General features: G+C 39.4%; 1 protein-coding gene and 1 pseudogene across 11 annotated transcripts in view; both read right to left on the bottom strand.

Moving 5' to 3' along the window:
- The window catches only part of DIP2C (disco interacting protein 2 homolog C), a 486,518-nt gene that overhangs the window by 251,956 nt on the left and 207,900 nt on the right, over nt 1-26,662 (bottom strand). The gene's annotated exons all lie outside the window — the stretch shown is intronic.
- Nucleotides 1,453-25,042, bottom strand: LOC102940582 (annotated as a pseudogene).

Here is a 26,662-nt window from a genome sequence, read left to right as displayed (position 1 = left end):
AAAGAAAGAAAGAAAGAAAGAAAGAAAAAGATGTGGTTTGCAGCCTTCAGTCCTGATACAGTTGAGATAGTAATGGAATTCATTTTTCCTCACTGATTTGAGGAAAGCCAGCATTAGGGCCGATGGAGGTTTTGTTGTGGGATATGGCTCATACTCTCAGTACAAGAGGTGGGTGGCTTACAAATTTCTGTGACTCCGTGATTGGCCATGTGGCTCTTAAGCGTCTCAGTTTCATTTGCTGAGATGGGAGGTCATGTATATGTATAGGAGAGAGAAGTACTTGCAGGAATGTCCTAGGTGCTACCACCCAGACATTTGCTTTTAGATGTTGTTAGGCCAATCCCCCCATCTTCCTTTTTAATCAGTGCATGCCTGTTTTCCCTCTGCTGGCCTGGGGCAATAAGAGTTAATTATTTGTGAAGATGGAGACAAAACTGGCAAAAAGCAAGCTGCTTCTATTTACACTGAAGGAGTACAGCAACAATAAGGAGAGCGTTCGAAAAATCTGGCAATAACAAAAAGGCCTGTATATGCTCAGGAAAAAAAAAAGAATGATCTGGTATAAAGCTCACCAAATGCGTAGAGCTGCAGGGTGAAAATATTCTCTAACGAAAGCAAAAGATAAACTTTTTTAAATCTTGTGTTCGCACTGATAAAAGCCAGGTGCTGGTATAGTAAACATTATGACCCCTAGAAGTGGGAACAGAAATATTGTCAATTGAAATTATGATGTTTCATTAAACCATACAAGGTGTTTAATTTTCCACAACTACTGGATTTTGTTTTTTGCCATTTCACTTAGTCATCTGAAAGCCCTGTAGCCTTGAAAGGAGACATATAACAGTATAATAATGCCTTTAATACTTTATCATATTTCAAAAATAGATTAGAAAATGGCCCTAATACATGGAATTTCTTTAAAGAGCAGCTTCCTCCAATGTGATTGGCAAGTGGCATAGGGCGGCATTTCAAATCTCTCTCCAATTAATCACCTGATTAGATTATTTATAAGAGAAAGTAGCAATGTAATTCTATCTACCCTCTTTATTGAGTTAACACTCATTCAGGTAGATTGTGAGCACAGTAGCATCAGTGTACAATGAGAGAGCATCAGAAATCTCTTCACATACTCTGGTTATGTGTCAGTGTAACTGAAGTCCAAATATGGCATTCAGATCATCATTTTAAGAGAATCACGTTATTATCCCTTTCAGTCTGAGGTTGGAAACATGGATATTTTATCTAGGACAAAAGGAAAATCAGTAAGTGCTGAAGACTTCAAAGTCCACATCTCAGAGGGAATTTTATTTTTGTTTTGTAGCTTTTGCAAATAGTTCTGCTCTTCCAAATGTGCAATGCCTCCAAACACCATGCTGGGCTGTTGATGGATAGAAGGTACACTGGTACTTTTTCAAACACAGTTTTTACCTCTGACTGTCTAGTACATTTTTTTTCCATTTGAACAAGTTATTAGTATGCCTGTTTTACAAGTGTTAGAAAAAGAATCCCAGGATTTTGCCTCGTGTGTGTTTTTGCCTTGCTTCCTCATGGTCCATGATGCCAGCGGAAGGTGTCAGCACTATGTACCCAAACTGACGTGAAGGCAAAAGGCTGTTCTGCCACTTTTCCAGGTCCTTCAACTGAACATCAAATCTGGGACTGATCACACCACACTTGTTCAGTCTGCCTGTGAGATTAACAACAATTTTCCCAGCTCTGTGATCGTCAATGATCTCAAATTCACCAATGTAACCATGCTTCATCATCACAGTTAAAAACCGGACGATTACTTTAGAGCACGGTCTAATGAGAACTTGACGTGTTCCATGTTTCTCTGCCTTGTTGATGCTCTTAAGGTGATCGGCCAGAACTTAAAGTGACAATTTCAAGAGTTGCCTTTTCCTCTAGCTTCCATGGACAATACATCTTAATGTGCCAATTTGCTTCCCACAATTTGCCAATTTGACATTAATATTTACCTTCCAAATGAATCTATTATAGGAGAGACAGAAAATCAATCTACAATCAAATATCTGAATTTCTCCAGTGGAAGGCATATTCAGTCAGATCAATGATTTTGAGACAAACCTAGGCATCAGGATGAGCTAATTATTTAATCTGATTTAACAGTGAAGACATTCTGCTACTCTAGTTAAGATCACGGAAAACAAAGCAGTTAATTTGGCTTCGTGAAACAGATTTGGAATTAACCTATTCCATGCAGTTTTTGTTTAGCAGTTTTTGAATATGTAACCCAAGGATAAAAAAGGGCATACTTTTGTTTTAGGGCCTCAAAGCAAAGAATACTTAATGTACGTCTGCGCAGCAAAGTCATTTGAAAAGGATCACCCTCCTCTATAGCTGGGATGAAGGTGATAATTTAGGTGCTATTCTACTTGTTCAGAGTTTTGCCAATCCCAATATAAAGAATCAAAGTGGCAAACACTCCTGTTTTTGTTGCCTTCACATTTGAGAGCTACAGTTAATGGAATATGGAAACACATACAGAAGAGAAGGCGATTTCACACCAGTAGCAAATGGAAGAGTTTGAACTTTTAAGTTTGTAGTGTTAATCCCCTCTGTGGGGTTTCTGACATCCTACAGGCAATCCACACTGTTTGTTTTTATGCCTTTTCTGTCTTTGCAGAAATAGAAAGTCATTAAATATGCCCAAGTGGGAAATGAACGGCAGTAAACAGGGAAGAAGAAGAAGAAGGAGAAAATTAAAAGCACTAAAATACTGATTAAACAGAAAAATGGAAATACATTTATGTTCATTAATATTTATCTGTGGTAATTCATTTAAAATGATTGTTTCTACAATGTACATTATCAAAAATTAGCTGAAATGGAACCACCCAAATTAAAACGTTCAATGAAGGGAAATACCTTAGAAAACAGTCAAAACAGAGACACCGATATATCAGCTACCAGTGAAGTGGACTTCTTCTTTCTCTAAAGTTTTATTCAGAAGACAAGCATTGCTTGTGAGTGATAGCACATTATCTTTTAAATTGGTTCATCAAACATACAACAGCCTTACTCTCTAGTGAAGATGATCCATAAAAACTCAAAGAACATCCATAAATGTTTAAAGTAATACGTGCATCAGGGATTAACAAGTATGAAATTAATAAACATTCTATACTGGAATAAAAGTGTGGCAGTGAACCAAATGTGAACTGTCAAATAAAAATATTATGAGTGAAATTCTGGCCCTATCTAAATCAACAGCAAAACTCTCAGTGACATAAGAACATAAAAATGGCCATACTGGGTCAGACCAAAGGTCCATCCAGCCCAGTATCCTGTCTACCAACAGTGGCCAATGCCAGGTGCCTCAGAGGGAGTGAACCTAACAGTGATCTCTCTCCTGCCACCCATCTCCACCCTCTGACAAACAGAGGCTAGGGACACCATTCCTTACCCATGCTGGCTAATAGCCATTAATGGACTTAACCTCCATGAATTTATCCAGTTCTCTTTTAAACGCTGTTATAGTGCTAGCCTTCACAACCTCCTCAGGCAAGGAGTTCCACAGGTTGACTGTGTGCTGAGTGAAGAAGAACTTCCTTTTATTTGTTTTAAACCTGCTATCCATTAATTTCATTTAGTGGCCCCTACTTCTTATATTATGGGAACAAGTAAATAACTTTTCCTTATCCACTTTCTTCACACCACTCATGATTTTATAGACCTCTATCATATCCCCCCTTAGTCTCCCTTTTTCCAAGCTGAGAAGTCCCAGCCTCTTTAATCTCTCCTCACATGGGATCCGTTCCAAACCCCTACTCATTTTAGTTGCCCTTTTCTGAACCCTTTCCAATGCCAGTATATCTTGACTTCACTATGGCCAAGATTTCTCCTTGTATCATTTGCAGTACTTTACCCTTTTATGGCCTGATTTTCAGTCAGATGGATCATTCTTCAATTCTGGTCCTGAACTATTGCGTAGTGTTAACCTCTGCTGTTAAACAGCACCTTTGTTACACTGTAAAGGTGGCCACAACAATGCACTGGTAAATTTGTAAAGCATTTTTTAATACAGTGTTTACATGATATACATTGGAGCTAAACCCTGCGGCCCGTTTAAGTTTGCTTTGTACTGTTCTGGAAACACAAAGCAGATTTAAAGCCTGCAGTGACCAACTCAAGAGTCCTCTTGAGTGGAGGACTCCCCCAACGGCACAGAGCTGGAATAGCTGCTCTATCTCACCATTTGCAGACCACAGAGTCACAGGTGTGGCTGACGGAATGGGGGTGTGGCCAAAATGTCCTCAGTCCCTGGCTGTTGCAAGAGTTCCTTGGGGGATGCTGCAGCCAGGTACAATACGGAGCAGCGGTGTGATTTTTCTATTTTGAGAATTTGCCAATAAAATCCTTTTTTGTCTTCCTCAAAAGCCCACCCATCCCCATCCATGGTGACAGATTATGCAGTACATCTCGTTCCCAAATCCTGTTTGGGATGACTCATGTATTTTGTCCTCCCCAACTCTGCACAAATTGTTTTGGGAGCAGGCCGTCTCCTCTTTAAGTAGACCCTTTGCAAAATCATGTGCATAACCATTATTGCTCCTTGCTTCCTCCTATTGTCTCCCAACCTGCAGGGTTGAGAATAAAATCTGGATATGTTAGCAAGGCAAACGTAAGTCGTTTGCTGTACTCCAGCAATACAATTTATTCCTACAAGAATTTCCTAAAGGTTAAAAACTGTAATACCAAACTGCACATACACTCAGCTATAGCTACCCATCTCAATTACCAAATCAGTCTCTTAACTTCATGAATTAGACAAGACCATTTCATTAAATAGGTTTACTGGATGCAATTAGCAGTTTATCTCCTAGTGAGCAGCTAATTCTTAATCATGTAACTATGCAAAATGCCATAGAAAAGGTAAAAATTAAGCAATCCAATTAGTTTATAAAGCAGACCGTTTAGACTTAATGCAGGATCTTTTTTAATATTCACTTGTAGGGAATTAGAATTATAAACAAAGCCTATGAAAATTGGGAAAAAAGTGTAATGCGTGGCAATTTAACGACACATGAATGTGCAAAAGGATGTAATGGAGCTTATCACTTTAGGGGGTTTTGTTCCATTGTTGGTATGTGCACGTAACTATCAATCAGACTTCAAAAACTGTTTATCCCCACTCCACTATATATGTTCATTTATGTAACTTGAAGTCAGAGGGGGCTTTTGTTTGTTTTCATTTTATATTTTTCTTCTGAGAAAATGTATCACAAGTTACACTATGTATATTTTGTTTGTAAATACATCTTAAATATAGACAGGTCTGAGCATTAAATAGATTAACAGTATTAAAAGAAAGCTACAAGCAACATCTAAAGAGAGGCAGTGTTGAAGGAAATAGTCAACTGAAACATAATAAAGTCAGGCATTATTTCATCCTGCACAGACAACTGTAAACATCTACCATCAATAAAGAGAACTCCAGGGACCTACTAACATTGTACTGATGGAAAATTAATGGGCCATATATAGACCTCTCAACTGTAAAGGCTAAGACATCAATGCAAAATGTCTTCATTCTACAAACAAGACAGATCATGCAAACTCAATCATGTCGCAGTACAATCTTTGGCAGACAAGACCTTCGTGGGATTTTTTTTTATATGCATGAAATGTTTTAACCAAGATGTTGCAGGTACTTTTCACTGAAATGGCATGAGACCAATTATTTGACAACATGCAGAAAATTATACTTTCCCAAAAAGAACATGAATGTAAACCATTGTGTATAAGGGAAGAGGAATAACCTCTGATCAGAGATTACACAAAACAAAAAAACACACATAAAAATCAATCCCAGCCGTTTACAAACTTTTAAGTAAAACTCCCATTCTGTAGCATGGGATGGCCTCTTTCTCCTCAGCCTCTCAGGACATGCATGCAGAATCCAGGCAATATAGTGATCCAGCATCCCAGGAGTAGTGGGCTGGGTGGTGAGTCACTATATTGCCCGAGTGCTGGGCCTTGCTAAGCATGCCCAGCATCATTCCTTGAATGCAAGAGGGCGTGGCCAGATGTCTAAGGAACATACAGCCCCCCCACAATCCTACTGGAACCTGGGTACATACTGATCACTTCCAACCCTGATAGAAAAAGCACTGGGGCGGCAGGGGGCAGGGAGGAACAGGAGAGTGGGAAGAGGAAACAGACATTTACCAATACATTTTCTATATTTACAAAATAACTATCTAGCCATAGGAAATATCAGCACATCTGTTGGTAAGGGTTAACTTTATAATGGTGACCACTGGAATATGGGAATACATTATGAAGCTAGTTTTTTTACATGGCTACCCGAAATGCCATTCATCATCTTCCATGTAATTAACAGTAAATCAATACCAGAAACTAATTTATCACTGGTAGAAAGATGTCCTTTTCTTTTGACTGATTGACATGCACTAACAAGTTAAATTATGTCAAATTATCTGAAGTCAGTGGCCATTTGCACTAGACCTGCAAAGGTCATGAAGTCAGAATCCATACCCATTCTCTACCAGGTAAAATCCAGTAATGACTAACAGAGTTAGACACAATTTAACTTTTGCTAAAAACATAAAGGGTATTCAGAAATTTAAAAAAAAAACTTGCTTTATTAGTACAGGGTTTTTTAAAATGCTTTCCATCTATAAAGTCTACAGGTCTGGTTTTAGTCTCACTTACACCAGTTGTACATTGGTGAAATTCCCTTTACCTCCAAGGGGTTACTTCTGATTTAGGCCTGTGTCTACACTAAAAAGTTAGGTCGACCCAGCTACATTACTCACAGGTGTGAAAAAGCCACACCCCTGAGAGACGTAGTGTAGCGAACCTAACTCCTGGTGTAGATCATGTTAGGTCGACAGAAGAATTCTACAAAAAGAAAAGGAGGACTTGTGGCACCTTAGAGACTAACAAATTTATTTGAGCATAAGCTTTCGTGAGCCACAGCTCACTTCTTCGGATGCATTCCGTGGAAGATACAGGGGGGAGATTTATATACACAGAGAACATGAAACAATGGGTGTTACCATACACACTGTAAGGAGAGTGATCAGGTAAGGTGAGCTATTACCAGCAGGAGAGCGGGGGAGGGGGAGAACCTTTTGTAGTGATAATCAAGGTGGGCCATTCAGGGGAATTACCTACTCTGCCAGGAGACCCTCCCCAACCGGTGGGTGTAGATAGTGTCTGCACAAAGGGCTACAGTGGCACAGCTGCAACACTACATCTGTGCTATTGTAGCATTTCAAGTGTAGACAAGCCCTTCTTCTGGTGTAAATAAGAGGAGAATCAGACATAAATTAGGACAAATTTGTTAAGCATTCAAAAGATAGGAAATGACAAAGCTAAATGTCCCCATTTTCTCTTCCTTTTGAACTGCTTCAGTTTAGTCATCCTTGGGTTGTGCCTCTTATGCCACCCTGTGCATTGGCATAAGGGGTAAGTGGTGTGACCTGAGCATCCCTATGCCCAGCAATCCCAGGATGCCCTAGCACTCCCTGAGCCGGTCACTGCCAGCATAAAACAAACCTTCCTTTGGCCGCTCTTATCTGTGCAAGCCTGATGCTTAGCTGTCCCAGGTCTTTTGCAGCCCTCTTTGACTTATGCCAAGGGCTACTCAGCTGAAATTAAAGAGCAGGGCTGAAGTTGTCAGTGTAACCTTAACTCTGCTCCTAAGTATGTTTCACAATACAGCCTTCAATTACATGATCTCATATTATTTCTCAAATAATACAACATACAGGTTTTTCCACCATTTTATAGATTTGTATTTTAAAACAGAGGAGGTGATTTTTTGCTGGTGAGTATCCCACCTGGTACAGGCTGCTTCCACGGGAGGAGAACAAGAACCAAATATTCCAGCAACTATTCACACTCACAGCCTCTTGTTCTCACAGGAGTGTTTAGCTACTCATATCTGTTAAACTACACACATCACAGCCCAAATCACATCAAAGAGATTGCTATATTACATAGAAGACAGCTTTTTGATATAAGATGTGGAAACTCCAACAAGAGGATGGTCCAAACTTCTTAGCTATACCAACAGAAAGGAACTAACAGAGAATGTCAGAACAGAAGGGAAACTTGGAGCAAGTGATCACAAAGAGTATATTTTCCTGGAAATCCTCAGTTCAAATGTAGTTTTTATATTTATTTAATTAATTAAAAATACACATTCCATTACCCTTTTTTAAAAGCATAAGCACTTGAACTGAAGAATCTTGGCATATTAAAACACATTAACACAGAAGTGTTGTAAATAAAACTGAAACACCTTATGTTACAGCTTCATTATCTAGAAGACTCTGCCTGCAAGGAAAAATCTATCACCTTGATTTTGCAAGTAATTGTGTCTGCTGTTCTGAGCTTACAGGAACAGCTAAGGAAAAATGATTTTGTGGTCAAAGTCTTGGTTACACTACCTCACAATTGTAGTTGTATATTTTGCATGAACAACAATACACTCAATAATGGAAGGAGATTTGTACAATTCCATATATTAATCACTTTCCTTGTCCAGTTCACTTCAATACATTGTACTGCAATACGTTTAATGTGCATTATCTTGCATTTGGACTCCGATCATGATGATCAGTTCACATCTTAGTTTGCCACTGTTTTTACAAATGTTAGAGTTTTTCAGTTATCTGCTTGGGCTGTGGGTTGCTTGCCATATTTTTTCTTTTTTTTCTTTTCTTTTTTGCAGTGTAGTTTCTTTTGATACTAAAAAATTGAGCCCCAGCTGTTTGTCAAAAAGAAAAGTGGAAAGTAAAAGGTTTCTTCTCTGCTTGGTGCACAGGGAATTCCATATATAACTCAAGGGGTATTTCAGAGGCTAATCACAAGGGCCATGCCTGCAGGAAAATAGTCTGCGCATAGATGGAGGATGCTAGGCCCCACACTCAAAAATACAAAATTTCTGCAGCTTAAAATGAACTTGTGGATATACAGCTGGGAACAGCCAAAAGGATAAGAGGATGTCAGATGGAAAGAAAGAATAATGAAGAGATAGAAGAGAAGGCAGATGCCCAAGGGGAAAAAGGAAGTTACAGAAAAGAATCATAGAACCACAGAATTACACAAATGAAGTGGGAATAGGTGGTTGACTCTGGGGAGGAGATACTGTAGAAGAGAAGGAAGCGAAAAGATCAGGTGAAAAAAATACAGTGGCTGGTAACTCTGATACAAAGAAAGCACTAGCTTTTTGGGTGGGAGGGGTTTAAAATCCAGCCGTTACACATAGTAACTGTATCAGCTGGTAGTTTTTCAGATCTTCCGTTTCCCTGGTTTTAGGATGGTGTGACCTTTGCCTGTTGCCATCCCTTTGATGTTTGGTCAGAGCATGCATGCTGATAAAGAAGCACGTCAGCCAGTCATGGCCATGCTGACATAGGTTTTTCAGAAATTCTGGGAAGATGTGTCTGAGCCTGCAGCCTTCCAGGTTTGGTGAGTTTTATGGCCTTTTCCACTTCTTCTCTAGTGAATAGACTTGATAGATTTGATGTCTGAGCGATGTAAGTTACACCGACCTGAGCGGTGTGGACAAGCACAAGCCCTGACTTCTCCCACTGACATAGAATTATAGGACTGGAAGGGACCTCAAGAGATCATCTAGTCAGTCCAGTCCCCTGCACTGATGGCAGGACTAATTATCTAGACCATCCCTGACAGGTGTTTGTCTAACCTGCTCTTTAAAATCCCCAATGATGGAGATTCCACAACCTTCTTAGGCTATTTATTCCAGTACTTAACCTCCCTGACAGTTAGCAAGTTTTTCCTAATGTCCAACCTAAACCTCCCTTGCTACAATTTAAGCGCATTGCTTCTCATCCTATCCTCACAGGTTAAGAGGAACAATTTGTCTCCCTCCTCCTTGTAACAACCTTTTAGGTACTTGAAAACTGTTATCATGTCCTCCCTCAGTCTTCCTTTTCCAAACCAAAGTAAGTCAATTTTTTCAATCTTCCCTCATAGGTCATGTTTTCTAGATCTTTAATAATTTTTGTTGCTCTTCTCTGGATTTTCTCCAATTAGTCCACATCCTTCCTGAATATGGCACCCAGAACTGGACACAAGACCCCAGTTGAGCCTAATCAGCGCAGAGTAGAGCGGAAGAATTACTTCTCGTGTTTTGCTTACAACACTCCTGCTAAGACATCCCAGAATGATGTTCACTTTTTTTGCAACAGCATTACACTGTTGAGTCGTATTTAGCTTGTGGTTCACTATGACCCCCAGATCCTTTTCTGCAATACTCCTTCCTAGGCAGTCATTTCCCATTTTGTATGTGTGCAACTGATTGTGCCTTCCTAAACGGAGTATTTTGTATTTGTCCTTATTGACTTTCATCCTATTTACTTCAGACCATTTCTCCAAGTTTGTCCAGATCATTTTGAATTTTAATCCTATCCTCCAACACTTGCAACCCCTCCCAGCTTGGTATCATCCACAAACTTTATAAATGTGTACTCTATAACATTATCTATATCAATATGAAGATATTGAACAGAACCGGACCCAGAACTGATCCTTGTGGGACCCCACTCGTTACGTCCTTCCAGCATGACTCATAGCCAGGACTCATGTCCGTATCTGAATCATCAGTCAACAATTTGCAATTTAGTGAAACTTTACATAGTAACTCAGCTAAATACAGCATAAAATATTGGGAAGTATTTAATTTTATCTAGAGAATATGTTTTCAATTATACAGATGAATCCCTGGCCACACTGAAGTCAGTGGCCAAACTCCCATTAACCTAAGCAGGAGCAGAATTTCATGCTATATTTTACAGGTACAGCCTACTACAATCAGTGATATCTGGATCATAAAAATTCACTAAACGCACTGTTGACCACAACAATAGCAGATAGTCGAAATATTTTAAAGTATATTTCAATATATACTGAAAATGGATGAACTCTCATTGAAAAAAAGAATGAAAGAAGGTTTGTTCGCTTCTTAGGGATGTTGCGGGAGATACAGACAGACTTCCTAACCTAAAGCTTAAACAGAGGTTGCTTGTATATCCCCGAGACTGTTCACTAGATAAGTATATACTCTGTGACACTTCATAGCCTTCCCTTAGTACTTTGGGGTTGGTCATCTCATTTCCCCAGTGCATTATCAATTATCTTTTTGGTTCTGATCACAGCCAACCTAATTACCTTTAAAATGACTAGTAATATGGTACAGGACAGAACTGCCTTGAAAAGACGTCAATATGTAGGTTTTCTCCAAAACACTTCATTTAAAAACATTGTTCCATGCATTTTAAATTAAACTGGATTTAATCAAAGTGCCATACAGCTATTCACCTCATGACTGATCAGAGTCTGTTCTTGGTCTTTATTCTTTCAAAGAAAAAAAGTAAACAATTTCTATCCATAAAAAAGGGATAGCATTCTGGGAAACTGAGGAAAAAGAGTACCCACACTGGCATAATGCACTTAAATTGTGGAGTTACAAAGGAACTTTTTGTGTCTTCATGCACGTGTGTCATACACACACATGCTACACAGACTTCAATAAACATATTTATAAAATTCAAATTTAAAAGTGATTCTCTGAAACAACTCCAAGTACACATATGTCTCTTTATGAACATAAGACATTAAGCAGTATTCCATGCTACATACTGAGTCCTGAAAGAACATAAAATCAGCCCAAGCCAAAGTAGTAACATGGTAATTAATATGGATTAAAATCTATCCAAAATGCTAATAAATTACAGCTTGTGGATTTCAAAAGTCATATCCTTATTTTCATGACTAAATTATAAAGTTGATTTAGGTTCTTTGTGAAAAAAGATTCTCAAGGAAAACTGGCCATTTCTGATGCTGAATGCTAGCTTGCTTCTGTATAAAAAAAACCCCAAAACCCACTATAATCAGGGTCTGAGTTATTTTTAAGTTTTGCAGACATGATCTACAGTAACAGATGAACCATGACTTGAGTCCAAGGACTAAATACTCAACTACAGCAAGCAGTCAATTTACTCAGTTAAGAAATGCTGGAAATTATGTCAGTGGCAGCGATCCACTAAAAATCTTTCAGTTGGTCAATAACGGGGTGAGCACATATGCTCTGTACTTCAGGGGAATCCCTAGTTACCTCTTTAGAGCAGTTTTCCAGTTCCAGGCTGGAAAAGAAGCAGAGAATATGGTCCCAAATGTAGAACATTATCTGAGGAAATTACTGTGAAAGTAAGTTTATTAGAAGAGGAACCGTGAGATGTGCATACCAAATGAGCTGCCATGAGCCCAGCTGAGAGTTCTGTGAGAGCATCCACATATTTTCTCCCCTAAAGATTCAGGAATACATTCGATCAGTGTTTCTTTTTGAAACCAGGGACCAGCTTGATGCCTTCCTAAACTGTGTCAGGGAGATCTCAGGGACCAGTGCCAGTCCATGGACCGGTCATAGAGAAACACAGAGAAACATTAGCTAATGTTAAAAAAGCACATTTTTTTTAATTTAAAAAGCTCAACAAAATATTTAAGTACCCAAAGCATCTCTCTTGCTCTTGTATTCTACAATTCTTATTTTTCCTATCTCCCCACCACTTCAATTTGTCGTTCCTTGCTCTCTTTTGTCCAGTTTAGGAAATGATGATGCAAGGTGCTGAGTGCCCTTAGCCCATTTAGGTTATGTCTACACTTCACACTAAGCCCAGACTCTGACTCAGGTTTCAGCCCAAGCCACCTTTCTGTTCACATACAAATCAGTCTGTCTCAAGTCAGCAAGCACTCTGGTCTCAGATCATAGGACTCTGCTAGGGGGACTGGTCAGAGCCCAAGTTCCATTATGATTTGGGTCCAAGCCCTGTCATTCTGCAGTGTGGATGCAGGTTAAACCACAGACCCGAGTCAGGAGGTCTGCACAGAACAATATGGATGCCTTAGCATAGTTGTGAGACCTGGGTCCAGCAATTGTTAACCCAAAGCATCCACAAGCCCAGGTTCCACAGACCCAGGCTTAATGTCCAGTGTAGACTACCCTTACAGAACAGCTCTGGAAGCAACTTAACACCAACTACCCCCAGTAGAAGTATATGCAGAGAGACAGTACTCTCTATACAGCTTTCAGCTGAAGCAGCGGGAAATTTAATTTAGGAAATAAAAAGAGAAACAAACAGTTTAAATAGATGTTTGATGGCTGTACTCTAAAGCCAAGCCTCCGAGGCTCACAAAACCACAGTCCATGCAGTTGTACTAAAATACCAAATCAGTTACAATCTTGGTCAACATGAGAGACAGAGAGGGGAGAAGATGTGTGGGAACGCAAAGGTTACTTTGGAGTGTTTTAAAAGTAAGAGGCATGTACTTCAAGACAGTTATTCTGAGAAGAGGCAATATGCCCTACCCCAGCATGCTCTGGCCCCAATGCAGCAAGATACTTAAGGCCGTGCCTAACTTTAAGCACATAGTAGTTCCGTTAAATACAGTTTACCAGCTTGGCTGGCAGACATGTTCAATCTCTACTGATAACAATTAAGGGCATGTCTACACTACACTGTGTGAGGCTGACTTACAGCCACCACAGTAGCCTCCTCCCCACCAGCACTTCTGCCGACTGAAGGAAGGCAGTTAGGGGAGGAAGGTGCAGCTCCGCATGAGGAGTCCAGCTGCCCCCTGGACTTCTCGCCTCCCCATTCCCTTCCGGGAGTGGGGGCCAACTGCCCAAGCTTCTCACCTCCCTGCCAGGAGCAAGGCACAGCAGCCCAGGCTTCTCAGCTCCCTTAGCAGGGAGCCAGGCAGGCACAGCCCAGCTGGGAGCAGGGAGCCAGGGGAATTCAGGGTCTAGCTGCCCAGCCATTTCAGGGCTCCAGCCAATGCAAGTAACACAGTGTCTAACAGAGACACTCTGTCGCCCTAACTGCACTGACATAAGCCCTACGCCTCCCGGGAAGGTGGAGTCATTATGTCGGTGTCGTAGGGCACTGACATTGGCGGGACAAGGCTGTGGTGTGTACAGTGACATAATTAGGTTGGCGTAAGCTGCCTTACGCAGACCTAACTGTGTAATGTAGACCAGGCCTCAGTATAATAGGACTATTCACATGCTTAAAATGAGGAATTTGCATAAGTGCTTTGCTGAATGAGGGCCTATGTCCCTTCTCATCAAGTAATCAAACTACTGTACTCCTTTAACTCATAGGTGTTTTGCAGAATCAAACAAGGTCTTTGCTATTGACTTTTATGACTCACTGTTCTGTTACTAAAAATATCTCAACATACTTTCAAATGCCAAAAATTTATGAACAATTCAATGCATTTACCCGTTCTCACTGTTTCAGATAACTGCTGTCAACTGAGGCTGAATATATCTGCCAGCCAAATTGATAGTACATTATCAACACACCACAGAAAATGTTCTTGCTTGTTGCTAGGGATGGTACTCTATTGTGCAGCATTACTTTGCCTCATATGATTAGATATGACATGTCAGAACATTTAAAGGTGTTAGAAACTAATATATTTCTCCCATCTCAAGTAGAAGTTTAGCAGGTTGGCTTATCTGCTGTAAAACTTAGTTACATATTCTTTTTTTTTTACACGTTGGCCCAATCTCTGCTCCTGTGTCTGATTATACCCATTTCTGCATGTTCAGGAGCACGTGCCTCTCTAAGACAGAGATAAATAGAGTCCAAACTAGATTTAGACTGACACGCTATGTGGCTACCTTGATATGGAATGTTAAATTCCAGGTCTAGTTATAAAAACTTCACATTCCTAGTTAACCTACTGCAGCATACAGCTTTTTTTTTTCCCCTCCCAGAAGAGCCAACAAACCAGAGGCTACATTTAAACAATTAATTTTTCTGTTAAAAATAAAACTCCTCAAAAGAAACTCTGATAATTAGATTTCTTGTTAAGATCCCATTATCAGCCTTTCACTGTTCCTGGGATGGGGGTGAAATATAAAATCAGAGCATACTAGTGTACTGACTATGTCAGCCCTACACAACTACTACACTGAAGACCATTTGTGGACAGTTGCATATTTTATGCCAATTCAAATGTCTTCTATACCATGGACCTTTTTCTACCATTTTGAACTAATCTGCAATATGCTGACCAAAGCTTTTTTGAGGTGTTTGGGGGGATGAGAGGCTGAGTGCTAAAGGGCAGGAAAGTGGTCAAGTTAGGGTATCCTACTGACATCATTACTGAGAGCAAGTATTATATTTTTTTTAATGAGAAGTTGTTTGTATGATATTTATTTTTTGCAACTGCACATTTTAATTTCTGTAAAAACTGCCTGAGGGATAGGAGTTTTAAATTAAATTAATATCTATTTGATATATTGGGCTATTTATATACCAGGCTAATACTGCTGTTTGAGAATAGGTGCATGCCTTATTCAAGAAATGACTTGAATTAATTTACATTTTCTTCAGACTTCATTTTTAAGCATGTTTATTTGACAACTAGTGACAATTCTTCATGTGGCAAATTGTGGAAAGTTTTTAGAGTTCAGTTTTGCAAATACTCAGGCACTTCATTATGCTGCTTAGATGAAGAACATTACTTAAATGCAGAAGTGCTTGCAAGATTGGGCCCGTAAATGGTTTAGGATTTTTAATCAATAGAGTCATGAGAAACCAACCTCCACTTCTGATGGCAAGGGATGGCAGGCACAATGTTGAACTTCAGCAGTCTGACAATAGATGGAGTCATTCTTTTTTCCACTTCAGTGGATTAGTGCTCATGAGTGCTGAAATAATTAAAGCTCCATTACAGCATGTTCATTATAATCCCATTTCCCAAGAAAATATAGAATTCTACTGAGAAAATTGGATCCGATCTGAAGCTTGTCATATTAAAATTCCACCTTGGGATATTATGTATTTTAATAATGTCCAACAAATACATAAATAATACTTACGCATTTCTACTTACACTAAAAATAGTCACAGCATCCTCACAAAAGTGCTACATATAGTTAAAATAAAAGCAAGCTCAACACATACTTACGTACATCTGTCTATAATATGGTCTGACTGCCTCACAATCTTTAAAGTGCTTATCCTCATAGCACCCCTGTGAGATAGTACTTCCCTATCAGCCCCATTTTACAGCTAGAGAACTGAGACCTAGAGTGGTTTTTATAAAGTATGTAGGTACCTAGTGGGATTATCCAAGGTGCCTAGGCATCTAACTCCCATTGATCACAGTGGGAAGTAGGTGTCCAGACGATTTTGTAAATCCCACTATAAATGGCTTGTCCAAGGTCACAGAGGAATCAACATGCAACTTAAAACCACACAGATCAATCTTTCCATTTCTACTTGTAAAAATATTCTTCTGCTCCACACACATTTTGAGAAAATGTATAGAACTCTAACCCAATTTACTGTGCCCTACAATGATATTTCGTTAGATACATTCAGTACACATCCAATTAACAATGCACGTGAGGTTCATTATAGAACAGCACAGCAGGGGCAGGTAGGTTCAAGGGGCGATGTAAATTGAGTGAGGTGATAGTTAAATTGGTACAACCCCCTAATATGGATGCCCTTGTATAGCTTTAAGTGGACCAGATTCAAACCAATCAAGTTAAAGCAGTACAAAAACTGTGTCAGCAACCCCTAAAGGGATATATCCTCCTCTTCTTTGCCATGTAATCCATCACTAACTATTTCAGTAAAATATCACACCCCCCTAACTGAAATAACAAACAGTACACAACTGTGTGTAGGTCAGGCTTGTGTTCATTTCCATATTTTTTAGCCTGTGGGGTTTTTAAGTTGTGCATTTTTTGTAAAGAAAATGTTATTCTGAGAATTTGGGCAAGGGTGGAGGTGGCTGGAGTCCACTGAAAGCAGGAGTCCACTGTTAGCTCTTTTTAATTAAGTCTTTTGTCAGTGAATATGAGCCAACGTTGTAAAACCTGGGTGGCCTGATTTTCTCAGGTGCTGAACATCTACTGATTTCAGTGGGACTTGCTCAACACATCTGAGAATCAGGCCATTTACTTTTGGTTAGATAAATATAGATTTAGGTGCCTAATTTTAGGCAGTGAGATTTTGAAATTTTGGCTATAAAATAATAATATATTTAAAGAAAAATGTGCTTTGTTCTTTTCAAAAACTATGGAAATGCACAAACGATCTCTAATAGGCTTAATTTTGGAAACTTATTTTGTTTTCCTATAACTTATGAATGGCAAACTTTTCCTCTTCCTCTCCTTATCTTGTCAATATATAAATTATCCTAAACTAGTCAACTTCATGCAGCCTAAGATGATCTACTTAACAGATCAACTAATATAATGTTGGGTCCAAAAGGACTGTAAAAAGTCAGTCATTGCTAGTTATTGTTCTTTTTTTGTTTTATAATAATTTTTAAGGCTTAAGAAAGTGAATGGGATTTTTTTTGGCAGTATTCAAAAGTCAAAAACATATTAACATAGTTCCATATTATATATTCTAAGGTGCGACTTTTACCCCCCAAAATTGTACTGCTATAAAAGGAAATAAAATAAAAACACACATATATAATCTGAACATGCTCAATGAAAGTAAAAAGAATTGACCTTAAGTCCTCTCAAACTATCACAATTTGACAGTCATAGCATGGGTCACTAAAAAATTAATTTTCCTTAAATTTGAAAAAAAAATTCAGATTTGATCTATGACCTTGATCTTATGATTTAGTAATAATTTTCATACAAATGAACATACAAGCAATCAAATGCATTTTTTGTATAGATTTGTTAGAATTATATCAATCTACAATGATAAACTCAGTTATTATTAGTACTCCGTAATTTCTAAAATGTTACTGATTAAAATGGAATATACCAGTTCATCAGAAGTCTCTCCACTAGAAGTTAAAGAGCTTTGTTCAAATAACGTTAAGAAATTTAATTTGAAAGCTGACGTCAGTTTCGGTTAGATCATATGCCTCTAAAGGGACACCATCAACTTAAAACGGGATCAGTTTTTTTAACAATTTTCCAGCAGTTGTGTGAGTTAATACACACATCGCTGAGTTAACCTGAGTTATACACACATAGCTGACTTAACCTGCCAATTTTTGTGGTTTTACAAGCGCATTTTCCCATTTAAAAAAATATTTTTCCTCTCTCTTTTTGCTGGTCAAAAGACCCACCCCAAAATCAAAGGTAACTGATTTCAGGGGAAATGGCAAAACTGACTGTACTTTACACAAAGGATAACATTTTCAAAAGTAACTAAGTGACTCAGAGGCCTATGTACCTTAGTTGCTTTTGAAAAAATTATCAAAATGCTGACAAATGTACAAAGCAAAATAATAAATAGTAATAATAAAATAATAATAAAAAACAGAGGAGAAAAATTGACCTAAACTTTTTCAGTTATAGTAATCATAGGTTTTACTTGGATTAATAGTATGTAAAAAGATGTCAGACCAAATGTGATTTTTAAGTTGATACTGGTTCTTTCAATACCTACACACAAATGACGATTGTAATGATTCTCCAAAGTATGGAAGATATTTTACTGTGTGTATGTACTGCAACATCTAGGTACAATGAGGTCTATTGAGAACAGAATATCTCTGTTAGCATTCTTTTTCCTAGCTTAATTCTAGCCTTAACATAATTTGTGGTATATTATATGGTACACATAAGCCTTCAATACTATCAAAAAGAAAATTTATCAGCACAAATTCCAGAGTGAGGTTCTCAAAATTAGAACCAATGAATCAGAAATGGTACTAATTTACATTAAATAATAATGTCTAACAAAGCAAATTACCAGGAAAAAAACGAGTGCTCTCCTTACAACAAATTCAGTACAGTAGTAATAAGCATTCCTCACCATTCCTCAGGCAAGTCCTTTGCATGCTTAGAATCTTAGTTTTAAAGGCATTTGCAACAATTAACGGAAAACTAAGTTCATACAGATCACATAACTGTCCCTTTGTAGGGCACATGATGCATATTCCAATGTTCTCAGATATTAAATAAGGGCTCTGGCCAGTGTATCTGATGTGACAGAGTGAAATGACGCATGAAGTATTCACTTCATGTTACAAGACTCTTTTTGATAAAATAACCTTAAAATTAACTGAGAACTTATCATTTGAATGGAAAGCAAGTTGATGATCTTGGGGGGGAAATGAATGCACGTGGTTTCATACACTAAAATTTGCTCTATATTTGTTAAAAAATGTTGAACATACAGTTGACAAAATAAGCATACTGCTGCTGATGTAAGTTAGTTTTGACAAAGAATATTACGATAAGGCTTTTACAAATCAATAAAGAGGCAAGAGACAGTCATCTCTGACTCATTCATTTTGTAGCTGGTAATGAAAACACATCCGATTTTAATTAAAATAGTGACCTTCATCAAAGCTTGCTAACTCAGTTCTGAGTCTTCTCTTGCTCCAAACATTTCAAACCCACCTCCAAACAAGCTGCAGTCTGAGCATTCTCGGGGTAAGGAGAAAATTATTGATTTTAAACTCTGACAGACAACATACATAATAACGACAATGGACAGATGTCACCCATGCATGTTTGGTATAATCCAGAATTGCCTGGTAGCAAAGCACTAAGGAAATAATGCTTCTAGAAATGCTCTAAAAAGCTGCAAAATGATTTTTGTTTTAGAAAATACATCAAGTTAACTTTACAGTGCTATGATTTGCTAACGCTGACTGAAATATAACATACAAACAGAACTGGCAGTACGTGAGTTCACCAGAGCCAGTGCCAAAGAGTTACTAAGGCATTTATCTACATAGCTCTACTGAACAACAAATTGGTTTTGGCTTTCCTTCCACATGCCAAAATTATCTGAATCTAAATTTCACAAACTGCTGATTAGATCCAATGTATTTTGGGTGTGCTCTGCAAATGATTTAGAGTTCCTTAATAAACGAACTTATTTCATTGGGACCTCTTGCAAGTCACAGCACAAATCAGCCCATTATAGCGAACTAATTCATACAGTACATCATATTCCACTAAAGCCAGCGGACAAATGTGTTTTCCTCTGCTGTTTGTTTGAGGTTATTTCCCTGCCAGCCTCTGTACATTTTCTTAGAAAATGAGAAATTAGAGCTGAAAAAGGCCTATTAGGTCAGCTAAGCCTATCCCTTTGCTGATACAGGACTGCTCCCTATGGTACATGTATTAGTTCATTACCCAGTTTAGTTTTAAATGTGCCAATCAATGGGCCTTCTGCCATTGTGCTTCCATGTCAATACTCGTTTAATAATAATAAAAAATGAAATGCCAAGTTGAAACAATAAACGCTATTTGTGCATGTGCACTAGAGTTATAAAATGTAATTTATTTGTATGTCTGCTATTCTTTTCAGATACAAAAAGCATATTGACCTCTGATGAAATATGTTACTGAAAAAATCTTTTTAAGTTTCAGGTTGATACAAACAAAATTCAATGAAAATATATGATTTATATTCCTCTTTGGCGTCATTGTTCTGGTCTAGGAAGTATGCCCGCCCACTGTCATCTCTTGCTTTGGGAAATTTGCCTTCCCTTGATTTGCATGCCCTTTCAAGTGAATGATTGCATAAATACTGATTTAAATTCCAATAAAAGCACATATATAAGGATTATACTGTTATGATCACTGCAGTGCAGATCTAAATAACTAAACTTGCCAAACTAGTGTTACTATGGAGACAAAACTAATGTACTGTGACCACATTTCTTTAGACCATCTGGATAAAACAAATATTTCTATTGCATAGTATTCATTCACATTTGTGTACTGGTCTTCGTCTTTTTTTTTTTTTAAACGCATAATATATGGGGAAAAGATATTACACCCACTGAGATTATATTATCTTGTACATAGTTGTATTTCATGTGCCCATAAATAAACCAATACATCTATAGTTTACAAGTTGATCAAGATTCAATTATAAGAAGCTAAATAGTTTCAAGCCCAAAGTTATTTTCTAACATGTTTTAGACCAAATATCGTTTTATATGTCTGAGTCACTGTACCAGCCAAAAAGCACTTTACACCATTTGTACCCACTGGGAATTGTGCCATCTTGAAAAGAAAAGCCCTGCAATGCACTACACAGCTCTTATCCTCAAAGTTCTGTTTTCCTGATCGCACTGAATGTGAAAAGCACCTGTCAAATAAATTGCCAGATCCTTCAGGAGGTACAGTCTCTATGAAAAGGAAGAGTGCTTTCAAATTGTTTGGGCATAAGCTTGCATGGGTAAAAAAACACTTCTTCAGATGCAAGATGCATCTTCAAGATGCATCTGAAGAAGTGGGTTTTTTACCCACGCTAGCTTATGCCCACATAAATCTGTTAGTCTTTAAGGTGCCACTGGACTCCTCGTTGTTTTTGTGGATACAGACTAACACGGCTACCCCTCTGATACTTCAAATTGTTTATCACTTTGAGGAATTTTTCAATCTAAAAATCTTCCAAATCTTTGTAGTGTCTGACTGACCATTAGAAATTTAACTTTGTTTCAAGATATGTCACAGAAATGTAACATCCTGATTGCAAATAAGAAGCATTTTCCACACCAATAGCAAATCTGATACTAAAGATGAATGGACATGCTGATCAGTAACCCCATTATGAAATGTAAGCAAGAGCAACCCTCTCACAGTTCATTCTAGAGAAGGCCGATTAAATTATATAATAAACTGAAAGATTCTTCATCTAAACGATTTGAAAAAGCACTTAGCTTTTCATTGCCTATTTCATGTCATAATCATGCCCACACCCACACACTACAGATTCAGATGCCTTCATTCAAAAGAAGGAATATGGTTTAGTTAAAAAGTCATTATGCTTGTCTACACAGGAAAAGTAGAATTTACACCTTACGGGTGAAATCCTGGTCCCAATAAGCCAATGGCAACACTCCCACTGATGTCCATGGGACAAGTATTTCTCCCTACATATTTACCCAACCATAGGTTGTGCCTATTCCCATGTGTAAGGCAACCATAATGCACTGAAGTTTTGGTACATAAGATTCTCTCCCTTTTCTGATCAAGTTTTCATGGCTGTCAAAGACAAAGTGGAGAAGTAAGCAGGAGAATTGCAACAATGACTTATTGAATACATGTCAGAATGAGTATCCTTGTGTTGATATAGAGTGGCTGCTACAACTACTAGGATCTTTGTAAATAGTGGGTGGATACAGGCTATTTAAGTGTCTGGGATTGAGGACAAACTTGAGATGCACAAACACACAGATACTTCAGCACCATGGGAATATGAAAATAGGTATCCTCTAAATGTACTCAAGCCATGAACGTGCCCTAGCTGATGGTTAGTAGAACAATGCGGTGTAGGAAGTTAGTGTGTATTGACAGAAAGATGAAGCAGATAACACAACAGGTCATTTCCATCTTTAATTTTGATGGTTCTACCAGCATAGCTCTCCAGGATTCTAACTTGAACATTAGAGACAGCATATACCTTCTGGACTGCCTACAGGCACTGCCCCCGCAGTTCCTGACCAGTGGGAACTCTGGAGTCAGCGCTCGGGGTGGGGGCAGCACGCATAAACCCCCTGGAACCACCACCCCCCAGTGGGCCACAGGGATGTGCTGGCTGCTTCTGGGAGCGGAACAGAGCTGCACCGCCAGACTTTTAGCAGCCTAAAATCTCCCGGTTTGGCTTCAGTAGCCTCCGGGAGATAGAGCCCGATTCCAGGACACTCCCGGCGAAACTGGGAGGGTTGGCAACCCTAAGCCTAGACCTTGCCCTGCACCCAGCCTTGCTCCAGCCTAGACCCTGCCCTGCTCCTAGCCTTGTTTCAGTCCTGTCCCAGCCTTGGAACCAGCCCTGCTCCTGCCTTCCTTGATCCCAGGTAATCTGGTTCTGACCCTCGGCTCTGGTTCTGACCCTCGGTTCCTGGCTCCAACTCTGTCTCAACCCTTGACGATGGCATTCGGACTCTGACTTCAGTTCTGATCTTCAGCTCCGATCCCCGGCTCTGACATTTGGATTCAGATCATTAGGCCTGACTTCTGCTGTGACCACTATACCTATGACCCAGTTGCCTAACAACAACCTAGAATGCATTCCCATAAATTTTTGCAGGCTTTGCAAAGATTTTAAGACCGGGAAGTGTTTAACTTTTGCAAAAGCTTACCCTTTCTGAGAGTTCTCCTTGAACTGATTACATTATTAGTTTGGGAGTCACAGTGGGAGAAACTGAATAAAGTTGGTCTTTTAATTAAAAAAAAAAATGTCCAAATGTCCTCTCTTATGGTGACCAAACGTGGAAGGTAAAATGTTTTCCTCTCTCCCACAGGTGATGGTATAGGAGGTCAGGGCATCACTAGAACATTAACCTTTTTCAGACTGGTTGGAAACGTGACCTAGGGAAGCAGACAGATGGTGGTATGAACTGTTTGTACTTTACAGAGATTTGTAGATAAAGAGAACTGGGCAGGATCAGTGCTCTGGGATATTTTTGCTGGCAGGCTGGACTGCAGCTTTATTTGCTGAGGAGTCTGACAGCTGCATCCAGAGATGCAAAAATACTGAAGCCTTGCTATGGGACTAGCCATGAGGTTCATTTTGTTAATGAGGTCACTGCTCCACAGCCAGAGCTGGAAAACCCTCTGGCAAGAATCAAGGTAACCATGGTGCTGGTAGCCAGCTTGATGGCATCCTGGGAAATACTACTAAGGAAACACAGAGCACTCTGGCATTTACAGAAAAATCTATGCTGCTCCCTTTGGCAGGGAAGAAATTAACACCTTGTCTGCTAGAATTTCTGCATTCAAGTTCACATCTTGCACCGATCACTGTATTATCTGAGCACCTGGATGTCCTCAAATGTATTGCAAATCAGCCTACAATTTCTCCTTAAGGTTTCTACTGTTTTATGAGCAAGATCTTTTTCAGATAAAATATTCACATCCAGGGAATTACCTGATGCAGAATGCAAAGCTTTGAATCCTAAGTCTCTCCAGCTCTCGCTGTATATTCTATTAGTAACTATCATCAGAGTAATTTTGCTACCATTTTTTCCTCACAGATGAGAGGAATGGAGACACCATTTCTTTTACAAATTCTCAAAAAACCAAGACTATGAATGCATAATCTTCCCAGTCCATACTAGAATGGATTTCAGGGCACCAGCCACATGCTTAGTCAGGTAGTTCCCATCTTGAAGAAACCCCTAACGGAAGCAGGAGATTGCAACAAACCAGCCAGTGCCTCTGTTCTGCCTGCAAAACAATACATATCCCCAATCCCAGCCTCCACAGAGGTGTAGAAGAGCTTGGCTTGAATTATGACTAGAGACCTAAAGAAAAACATATTTACAGCAAGATGAGGTATAAATTAGGGATAGTTATGGAAGAGCTATACCTTCTATCAAGTCATCAGACTGGATCTGAAGCACCGGATCTACCCCTTCCATGGATAGGCCGTCTTTCTGTCAGGGACACCTTACTTGTGTTGCTGGGAAAGTATCCAACAGCAGCCGCTTAGCCCAATGAGGGCTGTGAGTTTGCCCCTGAAGGAGAGTTCTACATCACCACCTAATTGCAGAAGTTGACTGTCTGCTCATATACTGAGTCCGCTCTGGAGACCTGTCCAGTAACACCACACATGGGGTCTTTGTGGCTTTTCTCTTCCCCAATTCCACTTGGTAAACTTCAAAGAAAATATTAATATAAACTGCCTGCTGCATCCCTGCCAATTAACATGGTGCTGCTGCCATCTGACTGCTTAACACAGAGACAGGAGAGAGAAGCCATTCCTGCTGAGGGAGAGATAGCGTTAAAAGCTTGGTTCTGTGTAGCTGACAACTGATGACAGAACAAAGAAAGCAAAACGTATTCTGTAAGGCAGATGCACTGAAAGTCGTCCCCACAGAGAAATTAAGAGTTTTATCATTCTTAACTTTTGTGATTTGAACGGGAAAATCATCTTTACAATCTATTTTAAAGACCCACATATACACTCAGGAGACTTAGAAAAACAACAGATGTTACCTTGCACTGCACCTTACTTACCAGAAACAGTGTTTCCACAGGCGTCAGATGCATTTCTTGCTGTGCCTTACAATTAAGATAATGCACTAAGGCTCAAATCCAGGGACGCTGCACACAGACCACACTAGGTATCTCTGTAAGGAGGCTGGGAGAGAAAGAATCCTAATCCCAGGTCCTGACATAGCTGAGGAATCACCCCTCAGAGCTACTTGTTGATGTAGCCGACTTCAGCTTTAACACCTCCTCAAGGAGAGGGAGGGGGGATAAAACGATAACAGCTGTACAATAGCAGATCCTTGAAAACTACCTGTACATTCTCCCAACCTGCTTCTACTATGGCCCCACCAGGCCATTGCACTGGGTCTTACAAGAATCCCAGTTAAGCTCCATGACATGCAGGAGGTGCATACCCCTAGCATGGACCACCCAAGGTCAGGTTTCTTCTGATTCAGAAAAATTGCAATGATTCTGATGCCAGGAGACTTCCACTGTCACAGAAGTGAGGGTGGATTTGCCCCAGAAGTAACTTTGTGGGATCAGATACTTCTCTTCCTCTTGTAATAGCTACAGATGTCTCAAGTGCTTGGAAAAATACATCCTTCTCTAGGATTGCAGCGTATATGGGAACTGCAAACATTTTATAGTGTTTACTGTATATTTTGGCATACTTCCCAGATAAAGTATTGATTCTGCATTCTGACACTCTGCTTTGGTACAATATCTATATAAGATAACGCAATATTCCATCCTAGGGGACATTTTATAGAGTCCCCACACTGTAGAGGATGCTGAAAATAAGGTATTATAACAGACAGATAGGGAAAAAAGGAGTACTTGTGGCACCTTAGAGACTAACACATTTATTTGAGCATAAGCTTTCGTGAGCTACAGCTCAGTTCATCGGATGCATTCAATGGAAAATATAGTGGGGAGATTTATATACACAGAGAACATGAAACAATGGGTGTTACCATACACACTGTAACGAAAGGGATCAGGTAAGGTGAGCTATTACCAGCAGGAGAGCGGGTGGGGGGTGGGGGGGGAACCTTTTGTAGTGATGATCAAGGTGGGCCATTTCCAGCACTTGACAAGAACGTCTGAGGAACAGTGGGGTGGGGGGGGGGGGAGGCGGGAGAATAAACATGGGGAAATAGTTTTACTTTGTGTAATGACACATCCACTCCCAGTCTTTATTCAAGCCTAAGTTAATTGTATCCAGTTTGCAAATGAATTCCAATACAGCAGTCTCTCGTTGGAGTCTGCTTTTGAAGTGTTTTTGTTGAAGAATTGCCACTTTTAGGTCTGTAATCGAGTGACCAAAGAGATTGAAGTGTTCTTCGACTGGTTTTTGAATATTATAATTATAACTGATGTCTGATTTGTGTCCATTTATTCTTTTACGTAGAGACTGTCCAGTTTGGCCAATGTACATGGAAGAGGGGCATTGCTGGCACATGATGGCATATATCACATTGGTAGATGTGCAGCTGAACGAGCCTCTGATAGTGTGGCTGATGTGATTAGGCCCTATGATGGTGTCCCCTGAATAGATATGTGGACATAGTTGGCAACGCGCTTTGTTGCAAGGATAGGTTCCTGGGTTAGTGGTTCTGTTGTGTGGTATGTGGTTGCTGGTGAGTATATGCTTCAGGTTGGGGGGCTGTCTGTAAG

The sequence above is a fragment of the Chelonia mydas genome, chromosome 2, assembly GCF_015237465.2.
Source record: "Chelonia mydas isolate rCheMyd1 chromosome 2, rCheMyd1.pri.v2, whole genome shotgun sequence".
NCBI lineage: Eukaryota > Metazoa > Chordata > Testudines > Cheloniidae > Chelonia > Chelonia mydas.
Note: the sequence above shows the minus strand (reverse complement) of the source record. Positions and strands in the feature narration are given on the sequence as shown.